Source organism: Daphnia carinata, chromosome 9 (assembly GCF_022539665.2).
Source record: "Daphnia carinata strain CSIRO-1 chromosome 9, CSIRO_AGI_Dcar_HiC_V3, whole genome shotgun sequence".
NCBI classification, from domain to species: domain Eukaryota; kingdom Metazoa; phylum Arthropoda; class Branchiopoda; order Diplostraca; family Daphniidae; genus Daphnia; species Daphnia carinata.
In genome coordinates this window covers 7,224,468-7,236,123 of record NC_081339.1, presented here as the reverse complement: position 1 = coordinate 7,236,123, position 11,656 = coordinate 7,224,468, and the positions used below count along the sequence as shown (strand labels likewise).

General features: G+C 37.5%; 4 long non-coding RNA genes across 7 annotated transcripts; 3 read left to right on the top strand and 1 right to left on the bottom strand.

The window, feature by feature from the left end:
• Positions 1-355: 355 nt before the first annotated feature.
• Positions 356-1,265, top strand: LOC130698008 (uncharacterized). Its single transcript, XR_009003148.2, has 5 exons — positions 356-419; positions 488-683; positions 741-878; positions 941-1,064; positions 1,141-1,265. It is a non-coding gene; the product is annotated as an uncharacterized LOC130698008 (long non-coding RNA).
• Positions 1,266-1,625: 360 nt separating this feature from the next.
• Positions 1,626-2,984, top strand: LOC130698009 (uncharacterized). The gene is made up of 3 exons (XR_009421864.1): positions 1,626-1,777; positions 1,829-2,485; positions 2,555-2,984. It is a non-coding gene; the product is annotated as an uncharacterized LOC130698009 (long non-coding RNA).
• A 97-nt stretch (positions 2,985-3,081) lies between these two features.
• LOC132088364 (uncharacterized) lies at positions 3,082-4,297 on the top strand. Its single transcript, XR_009421865.1, has 3 exons — positions 3,082-3,234; positions 3,291-3,436; positions 3,502-4,297. It is a non-coding gene; the product is annotated as an uncharacterized LOC132088364 (long non-coding RNA).
• Positions 4,298-7,756: 3,459 nt separating this feature from the next.
• Positions 7,757-11,650, bottom strand: LOC130698002 (uncharacterized). Of its 4 annotated transcripts, XR_009003114.2 has the most exons (13): positions 11,408-11,647; positions 11,238-11,352; positions 10,295-10,490; positions 10,100-10,237; positions 9,914-10,037; positions 9,737-9,837; positions 9,633-9,683; positions 9,435-9,555; positions 9,199-9,356; positions 8,692-9,147; positions 8,491-8,616; positions 7,986-8,421; positions 7,757-7,922 (listed from the first exon to the last, which is right to left on the bottom strand). It is a non-coding gene; the product is annotated as an uncharacterized LOC130698002 (long non-coding RNA). The 4 variants fall into 4 exon arrangements; XR_009003115.2 differs by having other exon boundaries at positions 9,633-9,837; positions 10,295-10,505; positions 11,408-11,650; XR_009003116.2 differs by having other exon boundaries at positions 9,633-9,837; positions 10,100-10,217; positions 11,408-11,650.
• Between the last annotated feature and the right edge of the window lie 6 nt (positions 11,651-11,656).

The window sequence follows — 11,656 nt, the reverse complement described above, 5'->3', positions numbered from 1 at the left end:
CACGCTAAGTATTCTTTTGGTGCAAGTTTACGAATACTAACTGCTTTAGAAAAAAAGGAAAACAAAATGAATTAATGGGCAACTTATTGTTGTCTTTTTAATATGGACTAGTGATTTGAAAAATAAGAATACCAAAACAATCGCTTGTAATCGGGTTGCATACATCGATTGTCAACCCGATAAAAGCATGATAGGGAAATAACCCGTCTAACCTGCCCCATAAGCAGAAATGACAACCCGCTCAGCAAAACCCGACCCGATCGCGCGGGGCTGTGAATCTGACCCTAGTCTTTCCTCCTTAACCTCCCCTTCCTTTTACCAATTCGATGCTTTGCAATGCTGTCTCACATGGCTGCGCAAGCGCAAATAAAGCTCAGTCTTGTATGTGCAGAAAGGTTTTAAGCAAACCAAAAATACCGGTATACATCTGACAATTTCATGTTAACCAAGTTTTATTTGACATTTAATCCAGCTATGAAAATTCTAGGATCTTGAGGACTTGCAGTGAACGCAAAGATATAGCAAAATCAAACACCACTCACGAATGTCGCATCGTTAAAATTGAAGAGGATTAGAGTTCAACATGGCGACGAGAACACACCAAATGTAAAGCCTAGACCACAGAAGGGAATTTCAATAAAATCCTAGAAATTTTCCTTGTGTTTGAAAAATAGACTAGACCTGTGAGTTGAATTACTGTATCTTTTTGTATCTTACATGATCCTCTGCTTTGCTTACAGGAATTTGCCACCATTTCAAGTACGTGTGTCTTGGAAGCAATTGTGAATGTTGTATGCTTTTAGTATACCGAGGAGGCACCTGCCAAGAAAATAAAGCACAAAGTGATTAACATGTTCAGTTTTGTAACTTCACAGAAGGTGTACATGATTTCGTGCTTTGGTTGCTGTTAATCTTTTTAACGTTAAACATTTAATTTTAGGTGTCAAAGTCAAATGTGCTGAATATGCTCATATTTTTGCACAAATGAAAGAGAAAAGAAGGTGAAGTCCCTGGAGTTGCAGGTCTATGCTAAGAACTTAAGGTCCATGGAAAAGATGGAAAATGTAAGAATAATTATATGGTAGATTTTCACTTTAAGTAACTGTCATTCTATCCTTGTTGTCCCATATTGGTAAACAGGTCGAGCTCATCTTGGAACAAGGACAGTAAACAAGGACTTTCATTTAGGATATTCATAGAAGAATAATGGCCAATTTTTTTGGAAAGGACATGCCTGAATCGTGAATAGAAGTTTTACAAGTAAATTTTCCATTGTTCCATGTCGCCTATTTAGGTGAATCATTTGGGGGGAGGAGATGTTAGTTAATCATATCTCAATTTACAGGTAAAGATTGATGTTGACTAACAAGTTATCACATCTTCACATTTGCTAACATTATCTAGCCTTCTATAACATGATAGGGGTTAAAGAGAATGGATCCGACTGTGAGCATGATGATGCAACCTACCAACCTTACCTTTTGCTGAGCTCTTTTGATAGCAAAGAATTCAATCTCACTTATCGGCTTTCTGCAGGCAAAAGTTGTCAACGATATTCCGAAATGCAAGTCTAAAGGGGGAAGTCTACTTAATATTTCTATTTATTTTTTTTTATCTAGTCAGTTTCTTTTCCAATTGGGCTGTCATTGGAGTTCTGCAATTGCTCTTTGTTGCCGAGATAATCAACTGAGGTAAGCTATGCCTATAGTACCAACTAGTACTTCGCACGGGAGAAGCCTCCACCCAGCAACAGACGTCTTTTCCATTCGTTAGTTAAGTAAGTCACATATGTAGTGTGCGGAAACGGATAATTAACTTTTTTGTACAGGTACTGAAGAAGGTGAAAAACATTGGAAGGCTTTCGAAACACGTGTTATTGAGCATAATGTCCTCATCGTGGCCAAACACTACACGCGTGTGGCAATGCAAAGGATGATTTCATCCGTGATTTTTCTATTGAGGAACACAGAAGAATATCTAATGTGGTGTACAGTTAAACTGTAACATCGTGCGTCGGCATTGACCCGATTTTTAAAACCTTTTTAAGGAGATTAGGTCCTCGATTACTGCTGATGTACAGGTCAAAGATGAAATAGCGTTATTTATAGATATTCTTTCGGGTAATATAAGTTTTTCGCATTTCAGCCAACAGATGTCGACCCTACCGCTTTTGTGTCGGTGACTCGAGAGGACGTTCTGCTCTTGGATCTGACGAATTGTGGATATGAATGTACAAAATCTTTGATGACTGGATTTGACACTCAGAACTGTTCCTGTTAGAAAGGTAAACATGAACATGGTCTTTAGTTTCTGTTATTCTTTTTTACATAAAGTATTTTATTTGCGATCTATGTTGGAGTGGATCGAGGCTGATGCATACTTTCTTGTCATAATGCAAGAGAAATAGGGTAAAGTTGCTGAAGCTGCAGACATTCTCCAAGAACGTCTGTTCAAGACCGATGATTCTATGGAAAAGCTAGAAAATGTAAGACTTACTAATTTTGGTTTTAATGTCAAATAATTCTGTCATGCAATTCTCATGTTCTAATACCAGTGAACAGGTTGAGCTTATCCTGAAATGAATGAGATTGTTTTTTCTTCATCTGCACTCAGATCATTTTGAAGAAGATAAGTGTCAGATTTGTTTTTAGAGAAACATGTGCTCAGTCTTAAAGTGAAATTTTTTCATGTAGGAATACTTTAACGTTGTTCCATTTGTCTTATTAAGCGTGGGAAGGTGGAGAGGAAATGTTGGTAAATTATTCATCATTGTGTAGATCCCTGATAGATGTTGACAAGAACAGGTATTACATCTCTACATTTGTTAACATAATCAAGCCATGTACAACATAACAGTGATCCAAGAGAAAGAGCTTCTGCAATTGTTGGTGGTTGTCGAGCTGATGTTTCGCTGACACGCTGTGTCAATAGTACAAACTAGTATGGCGAAGGGAGAGACCTTCCTCCCGACAATGATATCATTAACATAGGTCAGTGCAGTAAATCACATTTATAGTAGAGAAAAACGTACAAGTAACTTCTTTTTGCATAAGTTAATGAGGATGGCGAGAAACGGTGGAAAGTTACCGAATACGTCTTGTATAGAATGTCCGAATCATAGCCAAACACTACAGCCTTGTGACGATCAATGGATGGTTGCCCACTTTGACTATTTTGTTGAGGGAACAGAAGAATTTCAATCCAATTTAATGTGCAGAAGGACTGACGTACTCTGTAAAAAAAAAAAAAAAAAAAAAAACTAACCTATCCGGTTCTTAAATTTTAAATAGGTTGGGTGGTAGAGAAGAATCGCGATGCTATTCGATAACACGAATGAGGCGGTTGAACACTTTGTAAACCTGGATTAACTATGCAAATTAGATTGCATCACATCTGGAATTTAGCTGCGTGTAATGGGTTCAACATATCAGCAGAAGTACATTTATTGCCAAAATTTTTTCGGAAATGTAATGTGTTGATGTGATTAATGCATTTTTACAGATAGACCAGAATAAGTCATTCAATGAACTGGGCATTGGAATGTGGGAGAATGAGATATATTGCTATGGATTTGAAGAAATGGTAAGTGAAGGAGAAATGATCTAACACCAAAAGCCTATAAGATTGAGCGTTGGCAGAACATTACAAGTGCGTTGTTGAAGGATAGGCAATGAAGTATGTTTCAAAAAATGGTGATTAATAATTCAGTAAGGAATTGCATAATGTTGCAAGTCTGGGGTAAAAGTTTACTGGTTTAGTTTTTTTTATTTTGATTTACGTGATAGGTTAAATCATATTAAAATTATTCGTTTAATATTCCTTTCCGATTGGGTGTACATAATACACGTGCCCACGGAAAAGATATATTACCCCGCGGAATAAAAATAATGCGTAAAACACGCAAAGCAATAATAAGCCTTTCCGATTGGGTTTATTTAATACACTAGCCCACGAAAAGGATAAAATAACTTGAAGGAATAATAAAAATGCGCAAGAAAAACAAATGCAGGGTGTTGGGTTTATAAATTGCACATATATTTAGCTTGCCGTTCATATGCCTTGCAAGAACGGAAATTTTATTTTAAAAGGGTTATTTTATTCGTGCTGTAATGATATTAACATATTGGTAAGTCTGGAGATATGCAAGACATTTTACTTGTGAACTGTAAAATGTATAAGGCGATATGTAGAAAGAGATGGGAGTTTTGGTAATTATAAATGGGCTTATATCAACCGTAAAATTCGGCAAAGGTATGCATTATAACAAGTACAGTAATTATACAAAGTATTTAGTAGAAATGGGGTATCGTTTTTATAATAATAATTGTGATATATTTATCTGCAAGTTGTAAATAAATGACTACAATAACACCAATAGTAATTTGTCAAAAAATTATTGTACTTACCAATATTACTATAATATAAAGCTATATCGTTTACATATTTACATCATGTTATACATTTCCTGTTATCGGACCCGAACTTTCGACCTATAGCGTCCCATGCCGATACTCTGCATATGTGCCACCATCGACATACACAACTTTGACGTATCGATTAGCATATATTGTTAACCTAAGTAAATACGAGCACACAAATGTAGCTGCACAAATGTTCAACCAAGATATCCATCAATGGCTCAGTTGTAGAGTGCTGACTTGGTTTTTCAAAGGTCCTTGGTTCAACTCCGAGGGTAGACATGGCGATAATAATCGTACCATGTGAGTTTGTTGTATTCCACCATTATTAAAAATCTATTAAAAGTTTGCATACTTATATGCACTACCTACACCACCGGGAGTTGAACTCTCAACCTTTCAGTTACAATGCTACTCCTCTACCACTGAGCTACCATTGACACATTTCAATTCCATGACTCTGCCAATACACTAAATTAACTATCTCCAAGGTAGCATACGTAAAAAGGCCCTAAAAATCGACATATTGATTACAAGCAAGTAATGGCACAATGGTAAAGTGCTTGCGTCTGAATACATAGTGCTGTGGTTCAAATCCCAGATCATCCAATGTGAATAATTAAATGATTCCAACAGTTGGCCGAGTCGTTACATGACAGTTGTGGTTCAAGTCCCACAGTCTTACCGTAACGTCAATCATTAATGGCAAATGACGTTCGGCGAGGATAAAGGTAAGAGTAAGCCAAGGTTAAAAAACTTCTGGCGGAGGTCAAGTCTGAATGACAGCGAAGGTTACGGTAACCTTAAAGGATGACCTCCAACAAGCAAAGGACATGTCAAGGGTGAACTTGGGAAGTTAAAGGTCGTACATTTGACATTGAAACTTTTTGAAGGTCAAATATATGACCTTGAAAATTTTGAAGGTCGAATATTCGACCTTGAAATATGGGATCCTGGATATGGGATATGGAATCCGGGATATGGGATATGGGATATGGGATATGGGATATGGGATATGGGATATGGGATATGGGATATGGGATATGGGATATGGGATATGGGATATGGGATATGGGATATGGGATATGGGATATGGGATATGGGATATGGGATATGGAATCCGGGATATGGAATATGGAATCCGGGATATGGGATCCGGTATATGGGATATGGAATCCGGGATATGGGATATGGGATATGAGATCCGGGATATGGGATATGAAATCCCATATTTCAAAAGTCAAAAGTTTCAATGTCAAATGTACGTCATTTAACTTCCCAAGTTCACCCTTGACATGTCCTTTGCTTGTTGGAGGTCATCCTTTAAGGTTATCGTAACCTTGGCTGATATACGGACTTGACCTCCGCCAGGATTTTATTAACCTTGGCTTACTCTTACCTTTATCCTCGCCGAACGTCATTTGCCATTAATGATTGACGTTACGGTAAGACTGTGGGACTTGAACCACAACTGTCATGTAACGACTCGGCCAACTGTTGGAATCATTTAATTATTCACATTGGATGATCTGGGATTTGAACCACAGCACTATGTATTCAGACGCAAGCACTTTACCATTGTGCCATTACTTGCTTGTAATCAATATGTCGATTTTTAGGGCCTTTTTACGTATGCTACCTTGGAGATAGTTAATTTAGTGTATTGGCAGAGTCATGGAATTGAAATGTGTCAATGGTAGCTCAGTGGTAGAGGAGTAGCATTGTAACTGAAAGGTTGAGAGTTCAACTCCCGGTGGTGTAGGTAGTGCATATAAGTATGCAAACTTTTAATAGATTTTTAATAATGGTGGAATACAACAAATTCACATGGTACGATTATTATCGCCATGTCTACCCTCGGAGTTGAACCAATGACCTTTGAAATACCAAGTCAGCACTCTACAACTGAGCCATTGATGGATATCTTGATTGAACATTTGTGCAGCTACCTTTGTGTGCTCGTATTTACTTAGGTTAACAATATATGCTAATCGATACGTCAAAGTTGTGTATGTTGATGGTGGCCCATATGCAGAGTATCGGCATGGGACGCTATAGGTCGAAAGTTCGGGTCCGAAAACAGGAAATGTATAACATGATGTAAATATGTAAACGATACAGCTTTAGATTATAGTAATATTGGTAAGTACAATAATTTTTTGACAAATTACTATTGGTGTTATTGTAGTCATTTATTTACAACTTGCAGATAAATATATCATAATTATTATTATAAAAACGATACCACATTTCTACTAAATACTTTGTATAATTACTGTACTTGTTGTAATGCATACCTTTGCCGAATTTTACGGTTGATATAAGCCCATTTATAATTACCAAAACTCCCATCTCTTTCTACATATCGCCTTATACATTTTACAGTTCACAAGTAAAATGTCTTGCATATCTCCAGACTTACCAATATGTTAATATCATTACAGCACGAATAAAATAACCCTTTTAAAATAAAATTTCCGTTCTTGCAAGGCATATGAACGGCAAGCTAAATATATGTGCAATTTATAAACCCAACACCCTGCATTTGTTTTTCTTGCGCATTTTTATTATTCCTTCAAGTTATTTTATCCTTTTCGTGGGCTAGTGTATTAAATAAACCCAATCGGAAAGGCTTATTATTGCTTTGCGTGTTTTACGCATTATTTTTATTCCGCGGGGTAATATATCTTTTCCGTGGGCACGTGTATTATGTACACCCAATCGGAAAGGAATATTAAACGAATAATTTTAATATGATTTAACCTATCACGTAAATCAAAATAAAAAAAACTAAACCAGTAAACTTTTACCCCAGACTTGCAACATTATGCAATTCCTTACTGAATTATTAATCACCATTTTTTGAAACATACTTCATTGCCTATCCTTCAACAACGCACTTGTAATGTTCTGCCAACGCTCAATCTTATAGGCTTTTGGTGTTAGATCATTTCTCCTTCACTTACCATTTCTTCAAATCCATAGCAATATATCTCATTCTCCCACATTCCAATGCCCAGTTCATTGAATGACTTATTCTGGTCTATCTGTAAAAATGCATTAATCACATCAACACATTACATTTCCGAAAAAATTTTGGCAATAAATGTACTTCTGCTGATATGTTGAACCCATTACACGCAGCTAAATTCCAGATGTGATGCAATCTAATTTGCATAGCTAATCCAGGTTTACAAAGTGTTCAACCGCCTCATTCGTGTTATCGAATAGCATCGCGATTCTTCTCTACCACCCAACCTATTTAAAATTTAAGAACCGGATAGGTTAGTTTTTTTTTTTTTTTTTTTTTTTTTTTTTTTTACAGAGTACGTCAGTCCTTCTGCACATTAAATTGGATTGAAATTCTTCTGTTCCCTCAACAAAATAGTCAAAGTGGGCAACCATCCATTGATCGTCACAAGGCTGTAGTGTTTGGCTATGATTCGGACATTCTATACAAGACGTATTCGGTAACTTTCCACCGTTTCTCGCCATCCTCATTAACTTATGCAAAAAGAAGTTACTTGTACGTTTTTCTCTACTATAAATGTGATTTACTGCACTGACCTATGTTAATGATATCATTGTCGGGAGGAAGGTCTCTCCCTTCGCCATACTAGTTTGTACTATTGACACAGCGTGTCAGCGAAACATCAGCTCGACAACCACCAACAATTGCAGAAGCTCTTTCTCTTGGATCACTGTTATGTTGTACATGGCTTGATTATGTTAACAAATGTAGAGATGTAATACCTGTTCTTGTCAACATCTATCAGGGATCTACACAATGATGAATAATTTACCAACATTTCCTCTCCACCTTCCCACGCTTAATAAGACAAATGGAACAACGTTAAAGTATTCCTACATGAAAAAATTTCACTTTAAGACTGAGCACATGTTTCTCTAAAAACAAATCTGACACTTATCTTCTTCAAAATGATCTGAGTGCAGATGAAGAAAAAACAATCTCATTCATTTCAGGATAAGCTCAACCTGTTCACTGGTATTAGAACATGAGAATTGCATGACAGAATTATTTGACATTAAAACCAAAATTAGTAAGTCTTACATTTTCTAGCTTTTCCATAGAATCATCGGTCTTGAACAGACGTTCTTGGAGAATGTCTGCAGCTTCAGCAACTTTACCCTATTTCTCTTGCATTATGACAAGAAAGTATGCATCAGCCTCGATCCACTCCAACATAGATCGCAAATAAAATATTTTATGTAAAAAAGAATAACAGAAACTAAAGACCATGTTCATGTTTACCTTTCTAACAGGAACAGTTCTGAGTGTCAAATCCAGTCATCAAAGATTTTGTACATTCATATCCACAATTCGTCAGATCCAAGAGCAGAACGTCCTCTCGAGTCACCGACACAAAAGCGGTAGGGTCGACATCTGTTGGCTGAAATGCGAAAAACTTATATTACCCGAAAGAATATCTATAAATAACGCTATTTCATCTTTGACCTGTACATCAGCAGTAATCGAGGACCTAATCTCCTTAAAAAGGTTTTAAAAATCGGGTCAATGCCGACGCACGATGTTACAGTTTAACTGTACACCACATTAGATATTCTTCTGTGTTCCTCAATAGAAAAATCACGGATGAAATCATCCTTTGCATTGCCACACGCGTGTAGTGTTTGGCCACGATGAGGACATTATGCTCAATAACACGTGTTTCGAAAGCCTTCCAATGTTTTTCACCTTCTTCAGTACCTGTACAAAAAAGTTAATTATCCGTTTCCGCACACTACATATGTGACTTACTTAACTAACGAATGGAAAAGACGTCTGTTGCTGGGTGGAGGCTTCTCCCGTGCGAAGTACTAGTTGGTACTATAGGCATAGCTTACCTCAGTTGATTATCTCGGCAACAAAGAGCAATTGCAGAACTCCAATGACAGCCCAATTGGAAAAGAAACTGACTAGATAAAAAAAAAATAAATAGAAATATTAAGTAGACTTCCCCCTTTAGACTTGCATTTCGGAATATCGTTGACAACTTTTGCCTGCAGAAAGCCGATAAGTGAGATTGAATTCTTTGCTATCAAAAGAGCTCAGCAAAAGGTAAAGGTTGGTAGGTTGCATCATCATGCTCACAGTCGGATCCATTCTCTTTAACCCCTATCATGTTATAGAAGGCTAGATAATGTTAGCAAATGTGAAGATGTGATAACTTGTTAGTCAACATCAATCTTTACCTGTAAATTGAGATATGATTAACTAACATCTCCTCCCCCCAAATGATTCACCTAAATAGGCGACATGGAACAATGGAAAATTTACTTGTAAAACTTCTATTCACGATTCAGGCATGTCCTTTCCAAAAAAATTGGCCATTATTCTTCTATGAATATCCTAAATGAAAGTCCTTGTTTACTGTCCTTGTTCCAAGATGAGCTCGACCTGTTTACCAATATGGGACAACAAGGATAGAATGACAGTTACTTAAAGTGAAAATCTACCATATAATTATTCTTACATTTTCCATCTTTTCCATGGACCTTAAGTTCTTAGCATAGACCTGCAACTCCAGGGACTTCACCTTCTTTTCTCTTTCATTTGTGCAAAAATATGAGCATATTCAGCACATTTGACTTTGACACCTAAAATTAAATGTTTAACGTTAAAAAGATTAACAGCAACCAAAGCACGAAATCATGTACACCTTCTGTGAAGTTACAAAACTGAACATGTTAATCACTTTGTGCTTTATTTTCTTGGCAGGTGCCTCCTCGGTATACTAAAAGCATACAACATTCACAATTGCTTCCAAGACACACGTACTTGAAATGGTGGCAAATTCCTGTAAGCAAAGCAGAGGATCATGTAAGATACAAAAAGATACAGTAATTCAACTCACAGGTCTAGTCTATTTTTCAAACACAAGGAAAATTTCTAGGATTTTATTGAAATTCCCTTCTGTGGTCTAGGCTTTACATTTGGTGTGTTCTCGTCGCCATGTTGAACTCTAATCCTCTTCAATTTTAACGATGCGACATTCGTGAGTGGTGTTTGATTTTGCTATATCTTTGCGTTCACTGCAAGTCCTCAAGATCCTAGAATTTTCATAGCTGGATTAAATGTCAAATAAAACTTGGTTAACATGAAATTGTCAGATGTATACCGGTATTTTTGGTTTGCTTAAAACCTTTCTGCACATACAAGACTGAGCTTTATTTGCGCTTGCGCAGCCATGTGAGACAGCATTGCAAAGCATCGAATTGGTAAAAGGAAGGGGGAGGTTAAGGAGGAAAGACTAGGGTCAGATTCACAGCCCCGCGCGATCGGGTCGGGTTTTGCTGAGCGGGTTGTCATTTCTGCTTATGGGGCAGGTTAGACGGGTTATTTCCCTATCATGCTTTTATCGGGTTGACAATCGATGTATGCAACCCGATTACAAGCGATTGTTTTGGTATTCTTATTTTTCAAATCACTAGTCCATATTAAAAAGACAACAATAAGTTGCCCATTAATTCATTTTGTTTTCCTTTTTTTTTCTAAAGCAGTTAGTATTCGTAAACTTGCACCAAAAGAATACTTAGCGTGACACCTATGTAAGCAGGGCTACATTACCTAAAACACTAATCCCGACCCGGTGCAAAAATGCAAACAAACCGTGAATGAACCATGGGGTGCAGGTGTAGTGAATTTGTATGCTCAGTGAACGGTGAAACCATAAGCAATAATGCTTGAGGGAAAAGAATGGGAATCAAAAAGGAACGAAGGAAACACATCTGTTAATCACACAAATCATCATACGAAATAAAGTAAGTGAAAGCCGATTTGGCAATACTCAACCGTACCATCTCTGTTTCCGTCGTCCTAATGGACGTGAATCTCGGAGCTGAGCGGCGACCCTCGTTGCTCCAGCGGCGATCCACGACGTCCAGTGGTCCTCTTCGGTGTGGTGGAGCCCTCCTACATACACAAAAATAAAATCATAGTGTAGAACTTAAAACTCACAATTAAATACTTGACAATCTTGGGCGACAATCCTGGTAGCTCCGACGGCGAACCTCGCTGTCCAATGATCCTCTTCGGTGGTAGTAGAGCCCTCCTGGGTACGTAAAAAAACATGGTGAGACATTAAATTTAAAAATAATATACCTGAATATCCGTGACGAGCGTCCTCTTCGATTCGGTGCTCCAGCGTCCTCTTCGGTGCTCCAGCGTCCTCTTCGGTGCTCCAGCGTCCTCTTCGGTGCTCCAGCGTCCTCTTCGG